This window comes from Zingiber officinale, chromosome 6B (genome assembly GCF_018446385.1).
Source record: "Zingiber officinale cultivar Zhangliang chromosome 6B, Zo_v1.1, whole genome shotgun sequence".
Taxonomy (NCBI): domain Eukaryota; kingdom Viridiplantae; phylum Streptophyta; class Magnoliopsida; order Zingiberales; family Zingiberaceae; genus Zingiber; species Zingiber officinale.
Window position 1 is genome coordinate 57778757 of NC_055996.1, and position 23933 is coordinate 57802689.

General features: G+C 41.6%; 1 protein-coding gene across 1 annotated transcript in view; it reads right to left on the reverse strand.

Moving 5' to 3' along the window:
• LOC121992481 (alpha-humulene synthase-like) overlaps positions 1-23933 on the reverse strand; it is a 108069-nt gene that overhangs the window by 35441 nt on the left and 48695 nt on the right. The gene's annotated exons all lie outside the window — the stretch shown is intronic.

Consider the following 23933-nt stretch of genomic DNA (forward strand, 5'->3'; position numbering starts at 1 on the left):
GTGTTCTTAATTAATTTACAATTTATAGTATATAATATTAATATTGTTTATATTTATAAAAAAATAAATTAAAATAGGTTAAATAATAACATTAATATTAATAAAATAAAAATGAGACCCTTGTATTTACTTCCCTAGCTCATACTTTCATCCCAAAATATCATATTCTCATTCTATATAATCATCTTCCTTTCTGTTATCTTATGCTACAAAATACTAAAATTAACCAAACTGCCCAAAATATAGAATTACTAAAAATATTTTTTAAAAAAAGATTTGGAGGCTCTGAAAAGGATTTAGACTGTGCTTTTAAGGGTCGAAACTTGAATAAAGTCAAAATTATCGAATTTACATCAAATTTTATAATCTAACATTTACCTCAGCTCTGAAAAGAATCTAGACTGTGTTTTTTAGGGTCGGAACTGGAATAGGGCCAAAATCATTGTATCCACATCAAATTTTATAATCTAACTGTCATGCCCCAGAGGAGTACCTGCCAGAGGAAAATTCGACAGCATCTCCCCTGTACGGGTGACAATCTGAATCATATATACATCAACAAGCCCACATGGCTGGAATATACACAACCATGCAGTTATATATTAAACAGCTCACACGGCTATACTAAAAATACAACCACGCAGTTATATATATTAAACAACCCACATGGCTACGTTAAAAACACAGCGGAAAAAAACAAACAAGAAGCTCATACAACCAAAACAACACAATGTGTGTCGGCACAGCTTAGACACAAATACAACACCAAAAATAATAAAATAGTCACAAGGCTAAACACCAATATAAAGCTAAATCAATAAAGATTATATAAAAGAAATCAAGAGTGAGGTAAACTGTCTTCTGATGTGACGTGGGACCGACAGACAGGATACTCTAAGCGACATGATATATCTATGTGCTAACCTGAAAACAACATGAAAAATAAGGGGTAGTGAGTTTAACAACTCAACGGGTATCAAGCGGACATACATAGAAAAATATAACTACCAGTAATAATCATGGAGTACAGTCTTCTGAACAATAACAGATAATGCAAAACTGAAATAAGGGGAGAAGCTGTACTTACTAGGGCCTCCTATTCTGACATAAAGGTGTGAACCTCACCAACAGATGTAGGGTCATCAAACCAAATACATCATGTCTCCTGTATGCATGTCAATCATATGTAACCACCAAAATGCAGCAAGCACAAACAATAAATGCAATCCATGCATATGATGCAAATGACATGGTTGTTAGAGTCAAAATGTGCTAGAGGGGAGGGGGGGGGGGTGAATAGCTCATTGCGCTTATTGATGTGCTTCTTCGATGATGTGCAGTGGAATAAACAACAAGAAATACACTCACAATACTAACACTAAGGATTTACTTGGTATCCACATCAAGAAGAGGTGACTAATCCAAGGATCCATATATGACTCGCTCTCCACTAATGAAATACTCCTTCTCGGTCGCAGTCGGAGGCGGAGAAGCCTCGTACAAACCCACATAACAAAAATATAACACACACAAGAAGAAAATACAAAGATACAAAGAAAAACTCTTTCTTCTTGCTTACTTGTTACTTATTGTTGCCTCTTGAACCTCGGAAGTGTAACTACACTTATATCCAAGAGACTTCAAGAACTGACTGTGGAACTGTGGAGAAGCTCGTGAGAATCGGCGCTGAGATCATCTTCTTGTCGCTGGAGAGGAATCGAAGAACTGCGGAGGAAAACGCTCGCCAACGGCTATAACTTGCGCAACGGTTGAATCCCAATCGATTGAATGACTCTCAATCGATTGGAGAGGCTTTGAATCAATCGGTCGATGGATTCAGAGTGCCTCTGTGCTCTCTAGGAATTGACTGAATTGATCGACCAATCGATCCAGCATTTCTCGCATCTGCGCGAAAGAAATCTCGTACCCAATCGATCGACCGATCGATTGGAGATGCCTAATCAATGGCTGATCGATTGGGAGCGCTTTTGTGCACGATGTATAAGCTCCCAATCGATCGTCCGATCAATTGGGCCACTGCTTTATCGCAGCACAGCCCCAATCGATCGGCTGATCGATTGAACCCCTGTTCAATCGATCGGCTGATCGATTGAACCCCTGTTCAATCGATCAGTTGATCGATTGGTTACCCTTTTACTTGCTTAAACCATGTCTAGGGTCCCCAATTCCAACATCTGGTCAACCGTGACCTGTTGGAACATTATGCCTAGCATTCGGTCAACCTTGACCTGCTAGGACTCCTTCATCAAGTGTCAGGTCAATCCCTTTGACCCACTTGGACTTTTTGTCTCGTGCCAAGTGTCTGGTCCTCCATGACCCACTTGGATTTCCACCAGATGTCCGTTCACCCTTGACCCATCTGGATTTCCTCGTGATAAGTATCCAGTCAACCCTTTGACCTACTTGGACTTCCAAACACCAAGCGTCCGGTCAACTTTGACCCACCTAGATTTTCACGTGTCTGGCTTCACTCACTAAGTCTTTCCATCTGCCTAGTTTCACTCACTAGGACTTCCCATCTATCTGGCTTCACTCACTAGGATTTCCCATCTGTCTGGCTTCACTCACTAGGACTTTCACCTAGCTTCACTCACTAGGGTTTTCACCTAGCTTCACTCACTAGGATTTTTTACTGTCCGGCTTCACTGACCGGGACTTTCACCTGCCTAGCTTCACTCACCAGGACTTTCCCAATCAAGTATCTGGTCAGCCTTGACCTACTTGACTCTTCTTCACACCAAACTGGTCACACCATGACCAGAGGAGAATTGCACCAGCAATCTCAATAATCGGATCATTGCACCTCCAATCTTCAAGTATTATCAAACATCGAAACCCAAACATCTAGACTCAGGCTTGAGCCAACTCAAGCCTAGTCAACCTAGTCAACCATGACCCAGGAGATATTTCACCAACAATCTCCCCCTTTTTGATGTTTGACTACCTTTAAGTTAAGCAAATCTCATAGCCTCAACTTATTCTCATGCCAATGCATGAATGAGGGTTTAACCCTACATTCTCCCCTAACCTTTCCTAGAGGAACAATTAAGGCCTAACTTAAACCCTACATTCTCCCCCTATTGGCACACATCATAAAGAACTCTCCCCCTGAAGAGTTACTTACCGTTGTTCACAACTTCACTCGTTGTTCACAACACCACAATGAAGGTCTCTTACCCTTCACTGTATCCAAATGCTCACCCTTGAGCAATAATGCTTATCCTTAAGCATTCATCATTTCAACAATGAAAGTCTCATACCCTTTACTATATCAAATGCTCACCCTTGAGCATTACTCCATGTTATGATGCTCATCCTAAAGCATCCATAACTCCACAATGGAGATATCCACTCTCCATTATTTTTCAATGCTCAACCTTGAACATTGTTTTTATAAACGAAGGATTAACCAACTTCAAAGGTTTCGGAAAATAATTTCCATGTCCTTAAAGAGTAACTCCCCCTAAAGACATGCTTCAAACTTCTGTCATTGCACTAACAATAACTTGGAATTCCTAAACCTTTAGGAAACCCAAAAATTTGAAGTTTTAAGGTTCAAATATCAAAATTTGAATGCAAACCTCAACTTAAATTTCAACTTAGTCTTCCTTAACTATTTCCCTTTGTTTTCATCATGAAAACTCCTCCTAAATGTATACAAATGTAGTTCAAGGGGTTAGGAGCGATTACATAGATTAAGAATGATTTAAAATACTGAAATCAGGCTTTCTCAACCAAAATCAGCATTCCCAATCGATTGAGGTTGAGTCCCAATCGATTGAAAACACTTCAATCGATCTATTGATCAATTCAGGGTGGTTCTATTCGCAGAACCTTCCTCTAAATTGTTTGCCTGATCGATCCAGTAGTGAATGGATCGATCGGCTGATAGATGAAACACCTCCCAATTGATCGGCCGATCGATTGGGGGCCTCCAATCGATCGGCTGATCGATTGGAGCTTCTGATTTCCTGAAGTATATTTTCAGCAAAGTTCAGAAACTCCCCAAAAATTCTACAAAATTCTAAAAATCATGAAAATTCATGTAAACATTACTTAGGGCACATACTATCATGAAAAAATAGTTTCCTATGAAAATACTTCCTATTTTCAAAGATTAACACAAACTTGAAAACTTGTAAAAACTTGAGTGTTTTCTTCTAGTTTGTGTCTAACTTTTCAATAATGATTACTATCAAAAGATAGTCTTCACCAAGGTTTTCCAAAAGCATTTTAAAATAATTTTCAAAACCAATATCCAACCATATTCTTTGGGCTCAATGCACATGACTTGTACATTAGCTTTCTCAATGATTGGAAAACACATAACTTGTGTTTTGATGAACCTAAAACTCAATAAGAATACACTAAATCAACATCTTGAGTTTTGTTCACCATCCTAACATCTCACTTGTATCTAATGTGTACTAAAATACATACAAGTCACCTTATAGTTCTTTGTGAGATGTAAAGTTTGGTTTTGCCCTAAGCTAGGGATCATGCATATCTATCTAGGCATTTTAGATTATGAACATTTACCTAGGCTATTACTTGTTAATAAATGTCATTTGTCCTTAATTGCAAGAATCTAAAAATCATCATGCATTATTTTTAGCTACATGATTTTTATGGCATACATCAAAATGAAAATAATTTTCAAAAGAAAATATGCTATAGCTACATGATGTGTGTATAACATGTCATGGTATTTTTGTTGATTTTCATAATAAGCATGAATGCAAAATGTGATGTCATGGCGTGTGATGAGCAAACAAAGCATGACAATTAGCATAAAATAAAATATACCTAGATTATCTATCTAAGTGTCCTTAAATCCTTAGCTAAACCTAAAAGTAATCCTAGATTGCCCATATTTTCTTAAAACAATGCCAAAACCCAACTTGGCATTTCTTTTGCACTTGATTAATTTGTGCTAATATAAATTACATCAAGTTTCTCAAATAATGGCACATTTTACTCTTAAAAAGAGTAAACAAATTAAATTAAGACTTAAATTTGCCCTTAATTCCTTAGGAAGATGTTAAAATCCCAACTTAGCATTTCTTGTGCTTTTCTTATTTGTGTCAATTAAAATTAAGCATAATTCCTCAAGGTTTCATTTTAAATTAAGGCCTAACTTGCCCTTAATTTCTTAAGAAAATACCAAAACGCCAACTTGGCATTTCTTATCTTTTTCTCAAATGTGTCAATTTAAATTAAGTCCAATTCCTCAATTTTTCATACATTTTACTCTTCCAAAAAGTAAACAATTAATCCTTTAATTTTTAAAGGTTAACAAAAATCTTGAAAATGCATTCAAGTGTCAACTTTATTAAAGTTGGGTTAACCACCCTTCCAAATAGAGTTGACACTCTCTAACTCATCTAGGGGTAGAGAAAATACTTCTAGGAACCCAAAATATATTTGTGCTCTTTGGATGCTCTAGGTATTCACTAGGGATGACTTCCCTAGATACCTTCCTAGTGGCCTTGTTAGGCTTCTTAGAAGCCTTGATCACTTTCTCTAGGTCAACTTTAGGGATAGCTTCCCTTGTGACCTTCTTGGTGACTTTCTTAGACTTCTTAGAAGTCTTAGTCACATTTGTTGTTGCAAAGATACTCCTAGGGATAACTCCCCTTGTATCTTTGACTTGACTCCTAGACCTAGGATTGGTTCCATAGCTATATGGAACCCTATGGTAAGAAGTTACATTCTTCTTAGCCTTAGGTTTGTATCACAAACCTCTATGATCATTTGATGGCTTTTGTGTTCCTAGCCCTAGGTGGTGCCCATTTTGGCCCTTAAGAAAATCTTCGATTCTCTTTAAGGTTTTTTCCATGTTATCAAGCCTTGACCTCAATACTTGATTTTCCATCATTAAATCCTTAGTTTTGGATTTTTCTTTAAATCCTTGAACATTTCTATTTTTTGACTTGTATCTACTATCCTTAGTGTTCTTGCCCAAATTTCTATCTACCTTCATAACCCTAGGTGTGGTGGTCTTGGCATGAAGAGCTACATGATTTTCATTAATTCTATCATGCCTCCTATTTTTATGGTAAATAGCATTAAAATGATATAAATTAGAACTAGCATACTTTTTACCATGATTTAAAGAGGTAGGCTCAATAAATGATACCTTGGATTTTACCTTGGAAGCTCCCCCTTGACTTTGACCGCTTTCCTCCCTTTAGGACATTGACTCTGATAATGTCCTTTTTGATGACACAAGAAGCATACAATGTGCTCCTTGCTCTTCTTTGTTGTGGGAGCGGTCTCCTTGAGCTTCTCCTTGCTGTTTGTACCGGTTGACTCTTTTTCTTGGTCAACTTAGGATATTTGCTCTTGTAATACCCATGTTCCCTACACTCAAAGCATGTAATATGATTTTTATTTTTTAATTGAACTAGTTATACCTTCACGCATAGGGATGACACTTAATCCTCCATTTTATTTTTCTTGTGTTGTGGAGGTTGCGTCATCTTCTTCTTCACTTGACCCGGAAGTAGAAGCTTCTCCTTCTTCTTGGTCCGGTGTCAACGAATGTCTCTTCCCCTCAATCCTTGTAACGCCCCGGCCCGGGAAGGCCCCACTTGGACTGAACCGGGAACGCCACCAGAATTGCCCATCAGGTTGACAACTAGCTCCACAGACCACCGGAGGTCCTTTTAGCGTGCTTTGTCCTCACTCGCACGCACCTGGAAAACTTCCCAGGAGGTCACCCATCCTCAGATTTCTCCAAGCCAAGCACGCTTAACTTTGGAGTTCTTAAGTTTGGGCTTCCAAAAAGAAAGGTGCACCTTGGTGATATGGATAGTACCATCTAACCTTTTAAGTCATACTTAACCAGAATCTCAGAACTGGGGTATTACAATCACCCCCACTTAATGACACAACGTCCTCGTTGTGTAACCATGAATCACAACACAGACAAATCCCAAAATCTCCCACGCTAGGTGGTGCCCTGGGTGCTCCTGCCACAGGCGCACTCACGGTCGCAAGGTCGCTCTGGTACCATCTAAACACAAATAATCCAAAGATTCAAACCTCAAAAAATAGAGTAAGTCTATCCCTTGCTGATTAGACCAACCCAAAAAATGAATCGATAATCGACTATCTATATCTAACAAATGTACGTTAATCCTTCGCAAGCAACTAAGGTAAATCGATCTACGACTACCCAAGTCAACAAACATAAATCAGTCTTCTACTGATCGATCTAACAAGAGAAAATCAATTATCTATTGATGGAATTAACTAAGATAACATGGTATTCTACTGGCTAAGTCAACATGAATATGTAGATACTATCCACTACCCAGCTAATAATAGCAGAGGCTGGTATGTGCCTCCATCTCCTACTAGTAGTAACAGAAGCTAAAACTACTGATGGTATGATATGAAAAATCACCAGAGACTGTAATTCTTGATCTCTATTAGGGTCGATCATCATCAGTGGCTAACCCATCACATGTAATATGAGCTACAACAACCAGACAGGTACTAAATAAAAAGTGTTAATACATGTCATAACTATCATAGTCAACAATGCATACTAACAAAAAGGTAGGATAACAGTATACCAACATACCTCCTTATAGCTTGGAGATGTCTTGCCGTTGCCAGGCCCCAAAACCCAAAAAGTCACATCGAGAAAACTAAAATACGAAATCCGAAACATGGGATATAAGACTCGTAAACCTAGCTCTGATACTAATAAATTGTCATGCCCTAGAGGAGTCCCTGCCAGAGGAAATTCCGGCAACATCTCCCCTGTACAGGTGACAATCTGAACCATTTCTACAAACACAATATACCTCAACCACAGGCGGCTGGAATATACACACAACCACACAGTTTAAATGCAGCATACTCGGCTGATACAATAAAAACACGACCACGTAGTTATATGTAAAACTAACAGCCCACTCGGTTGTACCAGAGCCAAATACAGCGGAAATACAATGGACAACACATACAAACTAAAAACGAAGGCTGCTAGCCGGCTAGGCTTACACCACACAATAAACAACACTCCAAAAACAAAACCGGAATACAACGCTAAATACACAAATTTCATATACCAAAATAAAAGTAAATAAAAGCGAAGACAGGTCTTCTGATATGACGTGGGGACTGGCAGGCAGGATACTCCAAGCGACTCCATAAACAACCTGGTACCTGAAAAAGATAGTGTCCACGGGGGTGAGTTCAACAACTCAACAGATACCTAGTTGACATGTATAGTAAATTATAACAAATAGTAATAACTATGGAGTACAGTCTCCTGGACAAAATCTAGAAAATGCACAATAGAAAAGGGTGAGGAGAACTGTACTCACCAGGGCCTCCTATCAGAATAGTCAGGTCGTCAGACCGAGAGTATCATAAATCCTATATGCATGTCAAACATATGCATCCATCCAAATGCAGCATATAAGTGCAACAAACACAATCAGTAAATGCATCAATGCGTATGATGCCAATGACATGTCCTGGTCACCCCTACTCTCCAGTCAGACGTCTCACACACGATGGTGAGACCGAGTGGGTAGGGTTGTGACAACCATGTACTCTGCCGTCACTGCTCCTGATGAGTGACCGAGTGGACGGGATGCTATCGGAGTACACCTATCCTCCTACCCCAAATCATAAGTGGGGGAGCGCAATGCTCTCATCTCTCGGTACACGATAACGAGGAGGGATCCTGGCGTGCTACTACGCTGCAGTCACACTACCCATGAGCGTCCCAGCGGAGTACCATCGAGCAAAACTGACGTGCTAACACGCTACGTCACGCTACCCATGAGCTGACCAGCGGAGCACCGACAGAGATGAAACTAGCGATGTGCTCAACAATAATGAAGCAGACTATCACGCAGCATGCAATCATGCGAATGGTGCATGACATTAAGCATGGCAAAATCCTGAACAGCATAGCAATATCCATATATATATATATATATATATATATATATAATGTGTGCCATAGGACAATGAACTAAATCAAAGGTACACAGATCAGATAAGGTATAAAAACCTAGATCCTAAACATAATAAACACATGGTTGTGTCACTACCCCTATAAGCATGTATAATCAGGTAGGTACTAACATGAAGTACATAATAAGTAAACAAAACAAGCATGTAACAGGTATCGGGTAGTGACCAACCGAAGCAAAGACGAGCAAAATTATTACTAAAGGTTATAACCTACTAAACATATCAACATGACATTATTAAAGATAACTCAAGGTACCCGCCTCAAATAGCAGGTCCAATCCAGTCAAATCCAACGTCGAGATGCTCGTCTCACGTCAAAGCCCTATGTCACAATATTTAGTTTAGTTAATTCTATCATGCATCCATTAACTAAACTAAATCCTAATCCATTGATCAATTAGGGTTAACTTCATTAACCCTAATCGTTCCACCTTATAATTAGGATTTACTATAACATAATCCATCACAGATTCAACACAAAAACTCACCTAAATCTGTACTTACCCACTGCTAGAGGAGGTTGCTGCTGGATCCAGTGGCTGCAGCAAGGTGGGGTCATAAATCTCCACTCGAGTACCCCTAAACTAAATCAACAGGTACTCACGGATGAAGAGTGTCGATGTGGTGGTGTGCCATGGCAAAGAAGATCAACAACGACACTAGGGTACCAACTCAAAGGAAATCAGGAGAAAAGTAGGATCAGTGTAGCACTTGATTGGGAACTGTGGCCTGCTCAGTGAGTAGGGAAATCGACTGGAAGCTAGGGCATAGCCGAAACTAGGAAGCTCGTGTGCCTGGCTTCCGACTAGTGATCGCAGCCAAGAACGAACTGACGACGGCCGAATCAGATCTGGGCAGTTGATGCTAGTGAGGAGAAGTCCTTGCCCCGGTGCTCGACGATGCTGCGGAGCATAGGTCGCAGGCGCAGTGGGGGCTGCGTTGGAGGAATCGGTGCCAGCAGTGGAAGGGATTCAGTTAGGGCAAAGTGGCGACGGCGCGTTGTAGATTTAGGGCACGGCGAAGAGGTTCTGTGTGTCAACGTCGGCGCGATGCTCGGGCACAAGAGAGGCCGGAGGCACTGCGGTGGTCGGTTGTGATGGCCAACGCGATGAAGAAGATGAAGAGGAGAAGAGACGGGCGGAGGCGAGGCTTTGGTGTCACCGAAGATAAAGGAAAAGAGGGAAAGGAAACCACCGCGGCGCCGGTTAGGGCTCGGGAGGAGAAGGCGCTGGTGAATCGAGAGGAAAGGAGAAAATAAAATAAAAAGTATAAAGAAAAAGGAATTTATAAAAATAAACATTTCCTCGCTTAAATGGGTAGCCTAAACAGGCTTTCTCGGGGCCTAGTTTTTATCCCCGTAAACTCGTCCATACGGTCTCCGAAAAATTTCCGAAAATTTTCTAAAAATTCCAGAAAATTCCCTTAAGGTGTTACGCCCATTTCCGATATTTTACATTCCCCCCACTAATAAAAATTTAGTCACCAAATTTCGTTATCTACCATCAACAAATACTAACAACAGGTAAAGAGTATAAATGCTGAACGGTAAATTAAATCACATACCTCAAGTGAAAAGATGGGGGTATCGAGCTTGGATAGTATCCTCGAGCTCCCAAGTAGCCTCCTCGTCCGTATGATGCTGTCATCCGACTTTAACCAGTCGGATAGTCTTGTTCCACATCTGACGCTCTTTCTGGTCTAGAATCTATACTGGAACCTCCTCATAAGTGACGTCAGGCTGAAAGGGAACTGAAATATCTGTCAGCACATGTGTCAGGTCGGGTACATATCTCCTCAGTATATATACGTGGAATACGTCGTGAACGCCTGTCAGGGACGGTGGTAGTGCCAGCTGATAAGCTACTGCTCCAATCCTCTCCAGGATCTGGAAAGGGTTAATATACCGCGGAGCTAGCTTACCTTTGAGGAAAATCTCTTCACCCCCTTCATGGGTGAAACTTGCAGAAATACATGATCACCAGTAGAGAACTCCAGGGTCTGCGTCTCTAATCAGCATAACTATTCTGGTGGTCCTGCGCCTCTGACATCCTCCGTCTGATAGTACGGACCAACTCTGCCTCATGCTGAGCTCTTTGAGGTCCCAACAGCTGGGCCTCCCCAACCTCATCCCAAAGAGTGGGTGTCCGACAAGGCCTACCATACAACGCTTCAAACGGTGCCATCTAGATAACCGAATGAAAGCTATTGTTGTAGGCAAATTCTACCAATGGCAAATGGTCCTCCCAACTGCCTCCAAAATTCAATACATATAACCTCAGCAAGTCCTCTAGAGTCTGAATGGTCTGCTCTGACTGTCCATTTGTCTACGGATGGAAAGCTGTACTGAAACGGAGCTGAGTGCCCAAGGCCTACAGACTCTGCCAGAAATGAGACGTGAACCGAGGATCTCTATCCGAAATAATAGTCAAAGGAACACTATGTAATTTGATGATCTCCTGGCAATACAAATCTGTCAATCGATCCAGGGAATCAGTCTTTCAGATCGCTAAGAGGTGCGCGGATTTGGTTAATCGATCAACGATTACTCAAATCGCGTCATGGCCTCGTCGTGTCCTCGGCAAACCCACCACAAAGTCCATGGTAATGTGTTTCCATTTCCACTCGGGAATAGGAATCCGCTGAAGTAAGCCGGCAGGTCTCTGGTGCTCGACCTTCACCTGTTGACAGACAAGACATCTAGCTACGAATTCCGCGATATCTTTCTTCATGTCGTTCTACCAATAAGAACGCCTTAAATCTCGGTACATACGGGTACCGCCGAAGTGGATCGCAAATTGAGAGCGATGGGCCTCCTGAAGTAGCTCCTGCAAGACCGGGTGAGACTGAGGTACGCATAATCTACCTCGGAAGCATACAATACCCTCCTCATCTCGTGTGAACTCGGTCTATTTCCCAGGAGCTATCTGGCTGCCAATGAACTGCAAATGCTGATCACTAGCCTGGGCCTCTCGGATCCTCGTCCTGATCGACGACTGAGCAACCATGGTAACTAGAATACCCTGCTCTGCCTGTCCCTATTCCTGAAGGCCTAACTCGGAGAAACCCTGAACCAAGTCTGTGACTGAAACTTAGTGGTAGCTTAACCTGGAGGTCTAGAGTACTTAACTTGGCTACCAGGATTCATAAACTCTAGTACTTAACCTAGAGGTCTAGAGTTCAAATCCTGAGGAAGGCAAAAATCCACTAGCCAGGGGTGGGAAGACCTAGTGAGTAACGACACGGCTGAGGGTCGTCGGTCGATGACATAAGGAGTCACCAGTTGGGCCGCCAGTTGGGCCGTCCAAGGGACCGCCAAGGGGCCACCAAATGGGCCGCCAGTTGGGCTGCCCAAGGGGCCGAGGGGTCGGGTCGTTACAATCCTAGAGGTGGACGCTTCTTCATCTTCATCTTGTACATGGAACAAAGAGTATGTTCCCTCTTTGCCCTTTTCGTTGCATTCCATTGAAGATGAAGCTTCTTGGACCTCTTCTTTGGAAGTTGAGCATCTCTCAACTTCGAAGTCCTCTTCCTCTTGGTCTTGATCAATGAGTCACCCTCTTTGGATTCTTCTCGATTTGGTACAGTGGAGGGGATCTCATGAATCTTTGCCAATTTGCTCCAAAGCTCTTTGGCATCCTTGATTCTCCAACTTGAGCCAAAATATTGTTTGGCAATAAATTGATCAATAGCTTGGTCACTTTGTCATTTGCCTCGCTACTTTGAATTTGCTCTTGGCTCCACTTGCTCAACTTGAGAGTTTTTCCCTTTGAATTTTTTGGAGCTTCAAAACATTCCATTAGAGAAAATCATTGCTCTATCTCCATCATAAGAAAATTTTTGATCCTTGCTTTCCAAGAATCAAAGCTTGTGGATATAAATGGTGGAGGCATCCTTGTGTCGAATCCAAGTCCATCTTGGAATTCCATCTTGACGTTGAGCTCTTGATGAATTCTTTGACTTGATGAATTTTGCTCCAACTTCATCACCCTCTAGCCTTGTTGCCCCTTCTGGTGATGATTCCAGTGAAGAGCGTCCTCGCTCTGATACCATTTGTTAGGGTCAAAATGTGCTAGAGGGGGCTGAATAGCTCGTTGCGCTTGTTGATGTGCTTCTTCGATGATGTGCAGCGGAATAAACAACAAGAAACATACTCACAACGCTAACACTAATGATTTACTTGGTATCCACCTCAAGAAGAGATGACTAATCTAAGGATCCACACACGACTCGCTCTCCACTAATGAAATACTCCTTCTCGGTTGTAGCCGGAGGCGGAGAAGCCTCGTACAAACCCACACAACAAAAATACAGCACACGCAAGAAGAAAATACAAAGATACAAAGAAAAACTCTTTCTTCTTGCTTACTTGTTGCTTGTTGTTGCCTCTTGAACCTTGGAAGTGTAACTACATTTATCTCCAAGAGCCTTCAAGAACTGGCTGTGGAAGTGTGGATAAGCTCGTGAGAATCGACGTTGAGATCGTCTGCTTGTTGCTTGAGAGGAATCGAAGAACTGCAGAGGAAAACACTCGCCAACGGCTATAACCTGCGCAACGATCGGATCCCAATTGATTGAATGACTCTTAATCGATTGGGAAGGGTTTGAATCGATTGGTCGATCGATTCAGAGTGCCTCTATGCTCTCTAGGAATTGGCTTAATCGATTGACCAATCGATCCAACATTTCTCGCGTCTACGTGTAAGAAATCTCGTCCCCCAATCGATCGGCTGATCGATTGGGAGCACTTCTGTGCGTGCGGTATAAGCTCCCAATCGATCAACCGATCGATTGGGCCATTGCTTTATCGCAACATAGCCCCAATCGATCGGCTGATCGATTGAACCCCTGTTCAATTAATCAGTTGATCGATTGGTTACCCTTTTACTTGCTTAAACCAAGTATAGGGTCTCCAATTCCAACATCTGGTCAATCGTGATCTGTTGGAACATTATGCCTAACATTCGGTCAATCTTGACCTGCTAGGACTCCTTCACCAAGTGTCAGGTCAATCCCTTTGACCCACTTGAACTTTTCGTCTCGTGCCAAGTGTCCGGTCCTCCATGACCCACTTGGATTTCCACCAGATGTTCGGTCACCCTTGACCCATCTGGATTTCCTTGTGCCAAGTATCCATTCAACCCTTTGGCCTACTTGGACTTCCAAACACCAGACGTCCGGTCAACCTTGACCCACCTAGATTTCCACGTGTCTAGCTTCACTCACCAAGTCTTTCCATTTGCCTAGCTTCACTCACTAGGACTTCCCATCTACTTGGCTTCACTCACTGGACTTTCACCTAGCTTCACTCACTAGGATTTTCACCTGGCTTCACTCACCAAGATTTTCTACTACCCAGGTTCACTCACCGAAACTTTCACCTGCCTAGCTTCACTCACCAGGACTTTCCAATTGCCCAACTTCACTCATCGGGACTTTCCCAATCAAGTATCTGGTCATCCTTGTCCTACTTGACTCTTTTTCACACCAAACTGGTCACACCCTGATCAGAGGAGAATTGCACTAGCAATATCCCCAATCAGATGATTGTGCCTGCAATCTTCACGTATTGTCAAATATCGAATCCAAACATCTAGACTCAAGCTTGAGCCAACTCAAGCCTAATCAACCTGGTCAACCTTGGCCCAGGGGATATTGCACCAACAATGGTCACCCTTGACGCCAGTCATCCATCTCACACGCGATGGTGAGACCGAGTGGGTAGGACTATGATAACTGTGCACTCTGCCATCACTACTCCTGAGTGACCGAGTGGACAGGATGCTGTCGAAGTACACCTATCCTCCTACCCCAAACATAGTGGGAGGGCCTAAGCTCTCATCTCCCTGTATCATGGTCAAGGGGAGGGATTCCTGCCCGCTACACACTGCAGTCATTGCAACCCATGAGTGGACCAGCGGATCCCTGATAGAGCAAACTGCACACACCCTGCCTGATGTACCACTAACCCATGAATGGTTGTGTGTACAGATCATGTAACTGGTGATGTGCTCAACAACAATGGAGCCGACAATCGCTCAGCATGCGGTCATGCAAGATGGTGCATGACACTACAACATGTAAATCCCGACACTTCCATAATATATACCAAAAAGGTCAAGAAATCCAACAAGGATCTAAGTATTATGAAACTAAGTACACATGTCTGGTATGTCTAGCAACTAGTCCTGTACACAGTAAGACAATGTATGTCACTACTTATATGATCATAAGTACACATGGCAAGAACAAAAGAATATAAGTCTAAAGACATAACAGATAATAACAAACAAAGGCATGCTATAGGTATCAAGTAGTGACATACCAATGGTAGCTAAACACAACCATTACTACTAGCTATAAATTACTACGCATATCATAATGATAATATCAAAAGAGATAAGTCAAAGGTACCCGCCTCAAATCGAAGATCGTATCAAGCCAATCCCATGTCGAGACGCTCACCTCGAATCAAAGTCCTACGATCACATAATATATTTAGCTAATACATATGTAACAAATAGCTAAATAAAATCCTCAACCTAATTAGGAAAAACCCTAATCGAATTAATTAACCTAATTCATTAATCCAATTAGGTTTAACTCAATCCACAATTCTTTCACTTCAATCCTACTCAAATCAACACATCATTTACTCCATGTCTTAAATCAACTAGGCATCAAGAACTAATTAATCTCTTTCATAATCCATCACAACATTAGAATAGATATCCATAACTCTTCCAAAATCAAATTGCATTAGATCAATGCATAACCCATCAACCAAACTTACCCAAATCCAAAGACTTCGATGTTGACTCAGCCAGAGGAGCTTGCTACGGGGGATTCATGGTCGGACTCAATAGTACAGCCGTGGATCTCCACACAAATCCTATAACACAAACAACACCTCCATGTCTGAATTCCAACTTCCAATCGGAAGAAGCATAAGTCAAATAACCTTAGTTTAAGATATTTGTTACCCCTTTATCCTCTCTGGTGGTTCCCTGCGGCTGGAGTAGCACTGATTAGGGTTGGTCGCTGTCGGATCTAACCTCTCATAATGGCTGAAGGAGCTATGGCTTTACGATACATCAGGAAAGATAGAAAAGGAGATCAAATGGTCGGTAACAGATCTATGCCGACAAGAAAAAGGCACCATAAATCTGATGAAGAGGAGGTGATGAGCCTCCCTGATCGAATCATCGTTGCTCTGCTCGGATCTGTAAGCGAGGTGAAGAGTTTGCCCTCACCCCCTTCACCAACTCCACCCTCTCGGCGATAGGTCAAAGCTAGGGCATAGAAGTGGTTGCGGTGGAGGTAGTCGATGCCTAGTAGCATGTCTTGCGGTAGGGCCACGGTGGTTGGCGACCGACGTCGGACCATGATGGTCGGCAATGATCGGTTGGGGCAATACAGCATAATCGGATGAGAGGGAGAGACTCAACGACAACATATCCCTCCTGGCCGATGGCGTTGATTGCTGGCAGCGTCGACGTCTCGCAGGTTGGAGCGGCACGGCGATTGACACCCGACATTGGGCTGTGATAGTCGGCGGCAAGATGAGGGAAAGGATCGGAGAAGGAGAAGATAAGGAAGAGGGAAAACAAAAAGATCAAAGAAGAGGAGAAGGAGATCGACGTGAAGAGAGGGGTCGGGTAGAATAAAGAAGGAATAGGAAACCTAGGTTAATTAATATTAACCTTACCTTAATGAAATTAATCAACTCCCAATTAAGGGATATCCAAATATGCTTTCTTACAGTCCAATAATTGATCCCCTTAAAATACACTATACGAGTTCCGAAAATTTTTTCAGAAAATTCTTAAAAATTTCGATAAGATTAATCGCCCATTAAACTTTATTATTTTATTATTATTTTATTCGATATTTTACACTAACACTTTCCTCCGCATTTTAAAATTTCCATTACCTTAACATAATTTACATTCCCTATTTTTTAAAAAATTATTTTATTAAATTAAAATTAATTAAATAAAATAAAAATAAGACTTTATATTAATTTCCCTCCCTCACACTCTACCCAAATTTCACATTCCCGCTATTAATTCCCTCCCCTCACCTTACCTTACACTCCCACTATTTCCTACCGATTTTGCCAGAGGAAGTTCGTCGCGTCTGTGTCGTCACTTCTATAGACACACTCGCCTTCATCCCATCGCCGATGAGCCTCCAACCTCTGCCTCCTTCTAGTGACACAACTAGGAGAACCACTGTCTTCTCCTAGGTACGTAGCTAGCATACCCTCCGCCTCTTCAAGGTACACTATTTGACCTATAGTCATCAATTTCTTCCATCACTATTTTTGATTTTTTTTTATTTTGTTCCTTATTGATTTTGGAAGCTTCTATAGAGGATTTGACCTATTTTTGATTCTTATCAACTGTTAGGGTTTTTATGCTTCAACCTCTCTTTGCAGGTAAAGGCTTTTGCTTTTAGAATTTGTTTAGGGTTTTTTTCTCGGTTTTGTCAAAAGGATAAATCTCTTGATATAGGCAGTTCAAGGTGAAGGATGTTTGATTTAGAAGCAATGTCAAGACAAAATCACTAGCAATGCTCTTGATACTTTTTTATGGAATTTGAGAAGTGTACAAATATCCCTGTAGCACTCTTTATCAGCATTGTTTTGTAGTTACTTTTATTAGCTTTGATGTAGTTTTGGTTGCTAGAGCTTCAATTTTAGTTTTTTTCCTTATTTTGTGATATAGTTTGCAAGAAAGATATGGTGTACAAGGTCTTAAGTTTCCATGTCATTGATGATACTTGAGTCAATCATTTAGATGTCCTTAATTATGTTATCTTCCAGTCCCCTTGAATCTTCACCAAATCAAATTAATTTTGTATAACTTTTAGATTGATAAATATTACAATAGAAGACGGCGTGATGAACATCATAGTTAAGTTTCCATTAGTGTTTCTTTAGTTTTGTCATTATTTTTAGTATATAAAACACACTGTTGTTCTTTATCTATCTGTATCCACTTCTCCAAATTTCCTAGTCTTTGATAATTCCACCAACTCTATTTATACTATTGTTCATCGTGATTTTCAGCTCAAGTAGGTCTTCGACCATTTCAACTGGATTGAATTTTGTTTACATAGAAATCTTTTGTTACAGCTACTAGAGTTACTCATTTTGGCTAATATAATTCATTTCTTTTGTTTTTTTAATGCATAAAATTGGTTCTCTTTTGTTATTGATACTTGAGTCAATTATTTAAATGTTTTTTAATGTAGAAAATTTGTTCTCTTTTGTTATTATGCTAACATTCTATGATAGTTTATTTTACACATCAAACTTCATTCATATTTCTATATTGTGATTTGTAGGTAACTTTCAAAAAATGACAAACAAAAAAATGTGAAAGCTAATCCAAAATAGTCAAAGACAGTCTAGGAGAGAAGAATCAAGTAATAGAGGAGTTGATCATGAAAATGAATCACAAGACACAACATCCCATTCACCATTAGAGATATAAAATGCGGAGGTTAATGAGCAAGGTGAAAAATGTTTTTGGATATGAAGAGTAAATTATTTTTTGCAATACTAAGTGAAAATTATATTTTTTTAGATAAAAAAGAGGTCATGTCTTCATCCCAAGCTCAGAAAAAAAACATGGCAAGACTATTATGAGAGATATTCATGCGTTACATCCCGATCATATGCTGATAGTGAAATTCAAAAAAAGGGGACAACCTTACGGTGATCTACATCCTATGCTTGCAAATTTTATTGGGGCTATTGCATGAAACGGAGTTGTGTTGCCCCTGAGCTTTTTAGATTGGAGACAAATGCTGACAAATCACTTGAATGATGCATGGAAACTTGTTACTGTAAGTCATGTCTTCATCCCAAGCTCAGAAAAAAAACATGGCAAGACTATTATGAGAGATATTCATGCGTTACATCCCGATCATATGCTGATAGTGAAATTCAAAAAAAGGAGACAACCTTACGATGATCTACATCCTATGCTTGCAAATTTTATTGGGGCTATTGCATGAAACGGAGTTGTGTTGCCCCTGAGCTTTTTAGATTGGAGACAAATGCTGACAAATCGCTTGAATGATGCATGGAAACTTGTTACTGTAAGTTTACAAGTGTTTAATTTCAATTCTAAATTTAAAGCATGTACATATTTCATTTTATATTTATAGGTATGTTTCTGTATCTCCAATTGTCATAGAAGAGTTATAATGCAAATGATGGGGGCTGCATGGAGATAGTAGAGGACTGAAGTAAAAGGTACATCTTATGATTCAAATACTCCACTAGAAGAGCTTGTTGTAATACAACTCATTCCTCATGGGTTGACACCTCAAACATGGGAAGTTTTATATAACTATTGGAAGTCTACTGAGATACAACTAGCACTAATAGTTTTTTTTATATGTTTATAGATGTTATAATTTTATTATAAATTTTTGTGCCATAGAACATAAAAAATCAATAGAGAAAATGCAAATAAAAAGAAAGAGACTCATGCACAGGGGTGCACTAGTATTCCGTCATTGGAATACTAGTATTCCGTCAATAGAGAAAATGCAACTAGTATTCCGTCATTGGAATATAAATTTGTAAGAATTAAAATTATTTCTTTTCTGCCTTACAATTAGTTTCTCACTACTCATTTTCTGTTTTACACTTTAATGCTCTTATCCTTGAAGTTCCAAGGTTTAATGGGATTATAGATATTGATTACAAGCAAAGTAATGTATATAGTTAGCTTTTGATGGAATGTCTAAATTAGTAATATAAGTTATTGTGCAAATAGAAGAATTTATACTATTAATATTTGGTGTTAAATGTGGATTTGTTATCCTATTAGTCTCAAGATAATGGAAGAAAATCGAGTCATATTGAAATACAACAATTGAGTGGAAGAAGTAGAAAGAAAAGAGGTGCCCCTATTGACGACGAAAAAATACGAATTGAGGTAATAATATTTTTCACTTTTTAAGTCGACTTCTAAATATTTTTTTTATTATATTAAAAATTTATTTTCTTATTAGAATTTACTTAAAGAGACTGTGGATTATCACCTCCAAAATAAATCTATAGGAACACAACAAATAGAAGTCCATGAGGAGGCATTTCAGTAATAATTTATTTATAATTTCATTTCATTTTTGTAAAAGTTGTTGCATATGGTTCAATTTTAATTATATTCTTTATATAGTGAGTTTTTTTTGGACCCCGAGCATTCTGATCGGGTACGATGTTTAAGAGTCGATGCGCTACCTAGTCAAGTGTTCCCAGAGCAATGAAACACAACTCAATGTCTTGGCAAGATTATCACTCTAATTTAGATATGACAGATAAATTTAAGGAAATTGGAGAGAAAATTAAAGATATGGAGTTGCGAGAAGCACAACGACAAACAGAATTAGAGCAGATGAAAAGACAAATGCAAGAAAATGATCAATTCCAAAATTTTGTATGAGTATTGATCAGTATTGACGTCAGGAAGTGGTGGAGGTTCTCATGGACCCGAATCATTACCGGTACAAGTAATAACATTACTGAAAGAAAAAAATTTGTTTAAAATTATTTGTATAGTTAAGTATATGATAACAAATTTATTTATTTTTGTAGATGACAGCTATGTTTACAAATATTATGCAACAACAAGTTCAATCAATTGCGGAAGGAAATAGGTGTAGATCCTACCCATCACCAGAATCAGATAATAACTATATAGGTAGGAAATTTTTAAATATAAATGTTTTTGTTAGAGTATATATTCCTGAATCGATGTTTAAAATAAGTTATTATTTAGTTGTTATCTTCATCTTGTTTAAAATTGCAAGGCATTCCTACTTTTCCTTGCCTATAGCCTCAAAATCTATGGTCCTCTAACCACACTGGTTTTAGGTTCATTCTGCAAATACTGCTTTTAATGTTTGGCCTTAGGATATCTAATCCTGTCCGAACGCTGAATCTATGGACGCTGGGCACGTGGAGCTCTACGAACCGATGACGTGGATCTCCGACCGACTGTACGAAGCTCCGGCGAACCTGCAAAGAAGTTGGGCCGGGAAGGGGTTCCCGGCGATGACCCTCCGACGCTCAAGTCAGGCAAGAGGAAAATGAGAGAGTGACTCCGAATATGCGAGAATGCGTACCTCCGGCAAAGTGTGAGGACCCTTATATAGAGCTGTGAAGAGGCTTATGCACATATACCGAGGCGAATACGTGTCCTCTTACCATACCTCAGTATGGGCTTGTCAGAGGAGCTTGCCTGACGCCATACTGCTACAGTCCGAGCACCTCTCTGATGGGACGGCAGAACCTTCTGTCGTAAGGTTCAAGTCAGCGTATGACTTGGTCGTTGGACATGCCTGTTGTCAGAAGATGTTTCCCGATATTTCCCTTGTCCTTTTGTCTCTTCTGTTCCCGCGCCGAGCGTCCGGCCACTCGACAGTCCCATCACGTCCGACCGGACGTAGGTGTAGCACCGTTGGGCCGGCTAGAAGGGGGGGTTGAATAGCCCTGAATAAAACACAACCCTTTCTCGAACAATTAAGCTAACACTTGAAAAATAGATTAAGCAGAAAATAAAGCATAAAAACGAGGCACCGGATTTGACTTGGTTACAACCGGGGAGGTTGTTAATCCAAGGAAGATGATTGCACTAAGAACTCCTTCAGGCGGAGAAGCCTCGTTTACAGCAGTGTAGGCACAAAAAGAAAGAAGCTAATCAAAGTAGTGGAAGCACACAAGTGTTGTTACAATTTCTGAACTGATGAAAAGCTTCTGGACCAAGGCTATATTTATAGCCTTGGTCGGGGCGCCTGGAAGGGTTCCGGGCGCCCTGGGGGGGATAAAACTTTATCCCCCAACGTTCAGATCGCGTAAATCGAGATCTTGGTCAAAATCAGGGTCCGGGCGCCCGGAAGCATTCCGGGTGTCCCGGACAGCTCCGGGCGCCCCGGAGCAAAAAGTCAATTGTAGTTGACTTTTTGTCCGGGACCACTTCTCCGTTAAGTCCCCGTCTCGGTCCGGGTCTTCTGCTCTGGATCCGCTTGATTTGGGTGATCTCTGATATCCGGAATAGGGCTCACCCGAACCCATCTTCCGGTCTTCTCGAGCGTGCTTCCCTCCGGCTTCTCGTCCCTCGGAATTACCGCGTGTCCCTTCTCGTCCACCAGCGTACTCATCCGCAGTCGACCTTCGCGTTAGCTGCGTCTCTTGCTCCCCGAGCAATCTTCCGCTCCGGCTTTCGTACCTCGGAACCATCGCGCGCACTTCCTTCTCGTCCGCCGGTGTACTCTTCCGCAGCGCCTCGTCCCTCGGACGCACCGTGTGCCGTCCTTCTCGCTAGCTGCGTCTTCCGCTCGAGTACCTGTGCTCCTAAGCTCCTGCACACTTAGACACAAGGTTAGAAACAACGCAGGACCTAACTTAACTTGTTGATCACACCAAAACAACCTTGGGGTTCCAACAGTAGGTACTGATCTGCTCGGGAGATTCCAGGTCGTGTGCTCGGATGAAACTGTTCACAGCATTATTGCTTTATGCCTCGGCCGAGCGGGCTACCGCTCGGCCCGGCAACCCTGTTCACCATGAGCGTCGGAGACCCGACTCCCCGTCGGGTTGTCTTTGCTTCCGCTTATGCCCCTTTCGGCCAGTCGGTCCCCCCTTTTCCGGTCGGTCGTTTGACCTTTGACCTCCACGTGGCGTTGACTTCCCTCAAAAGGGGGTCCCCCATCCTTACTACCGGATCACTTACCTCCTCTTCAAGTCTAGTCGAAGGAGGCGATTAGTCCGACTGACTGGACTGTTAGTTGCACCGAGCGACGTCTCCGTGAAACTATCTTCCGTTTGACCCCCACGTGGGTAGCTACGGCGTTCAGTCAACGGCAACATTCCTCGGATCTCTTCGAAATTTGCGCCAATCTTCGACATTAAGGCCAAGCACGCGCTCTGTGCCTCGATAAGGCACTTATTAAATGCTCTCCCATGGTGGAATGCCACGTGGCATTGCTGCCGTCATCGTACGGCGGCGGCACCGCGGGTGATGAGACCGAAGCGGTTTGAAATGGACGGCGCGATGCGTGCTCCGGTTCTCGCGACCTGAATCTAACGGTGGAGGCCGCTCGGGCTCAACCCTATAAAGTCTTCGCCTTCTCTGCCTTCGCCGCATTTCTGCTCTCGCGTGCCCAGAAGCTTCCTTCGGCGTCTCAGTGCTCCGGCAGCTTCGGTTCTCTTTTTCGGCGATCCCGCGTTCTTCGTCGATCCTCCTTCTTCTCTGTAAGGCTCTTTTTCTATTCTATCTTTGCTTCTTGTGTTTTCTTTGCCTTTCTTTTCCTGAGTTTTGGTCCTCGGGGCTTTGTTTCGTTTGCCATCTTCTTTCTTCTATCCTCTGCCTTTCTTCGCCTTTTTTGGGTTCGTCCGTTCGGACAATGGCTAATTCCTCTCAGCCCCAAGACCAAGCCCTCGGCCCATGGTATACTACCATGGAGTCGCGCTTCGATCGGCGCGACGCCGATATTCTGATGGATACTTTTGACATCCCATCTGACTTCGAAATTATCTTACCTTCTCCCTCCACTCGGCCACACAAACCGCCGCGCGGAGCTTTTTGTGTTTTCCACGACCAGTTCACAGCTGGTCTGCGATTTCCAATTCATCCCAACATCGCTGAAGTTTGCACTTTTTTCGGCATTCCGCTCGGAAGCCTAGTCCCCAACACTTTCCGCCTTTTATGCGGCGTCGTCGTCTTGTTCAAAATCCACAACATCCCCCTCCGACTAGAGGTTTTCTATTATTTTTATTACCCTAAACAGTCCGAGCTGGGCACATATATGTTCCAAGCTCGGCCCGGTTTAGTTTTCTTCAATAAACTGACCTCTTCCAATAAGCATTGGAAAGAATTCTACTTCTACCT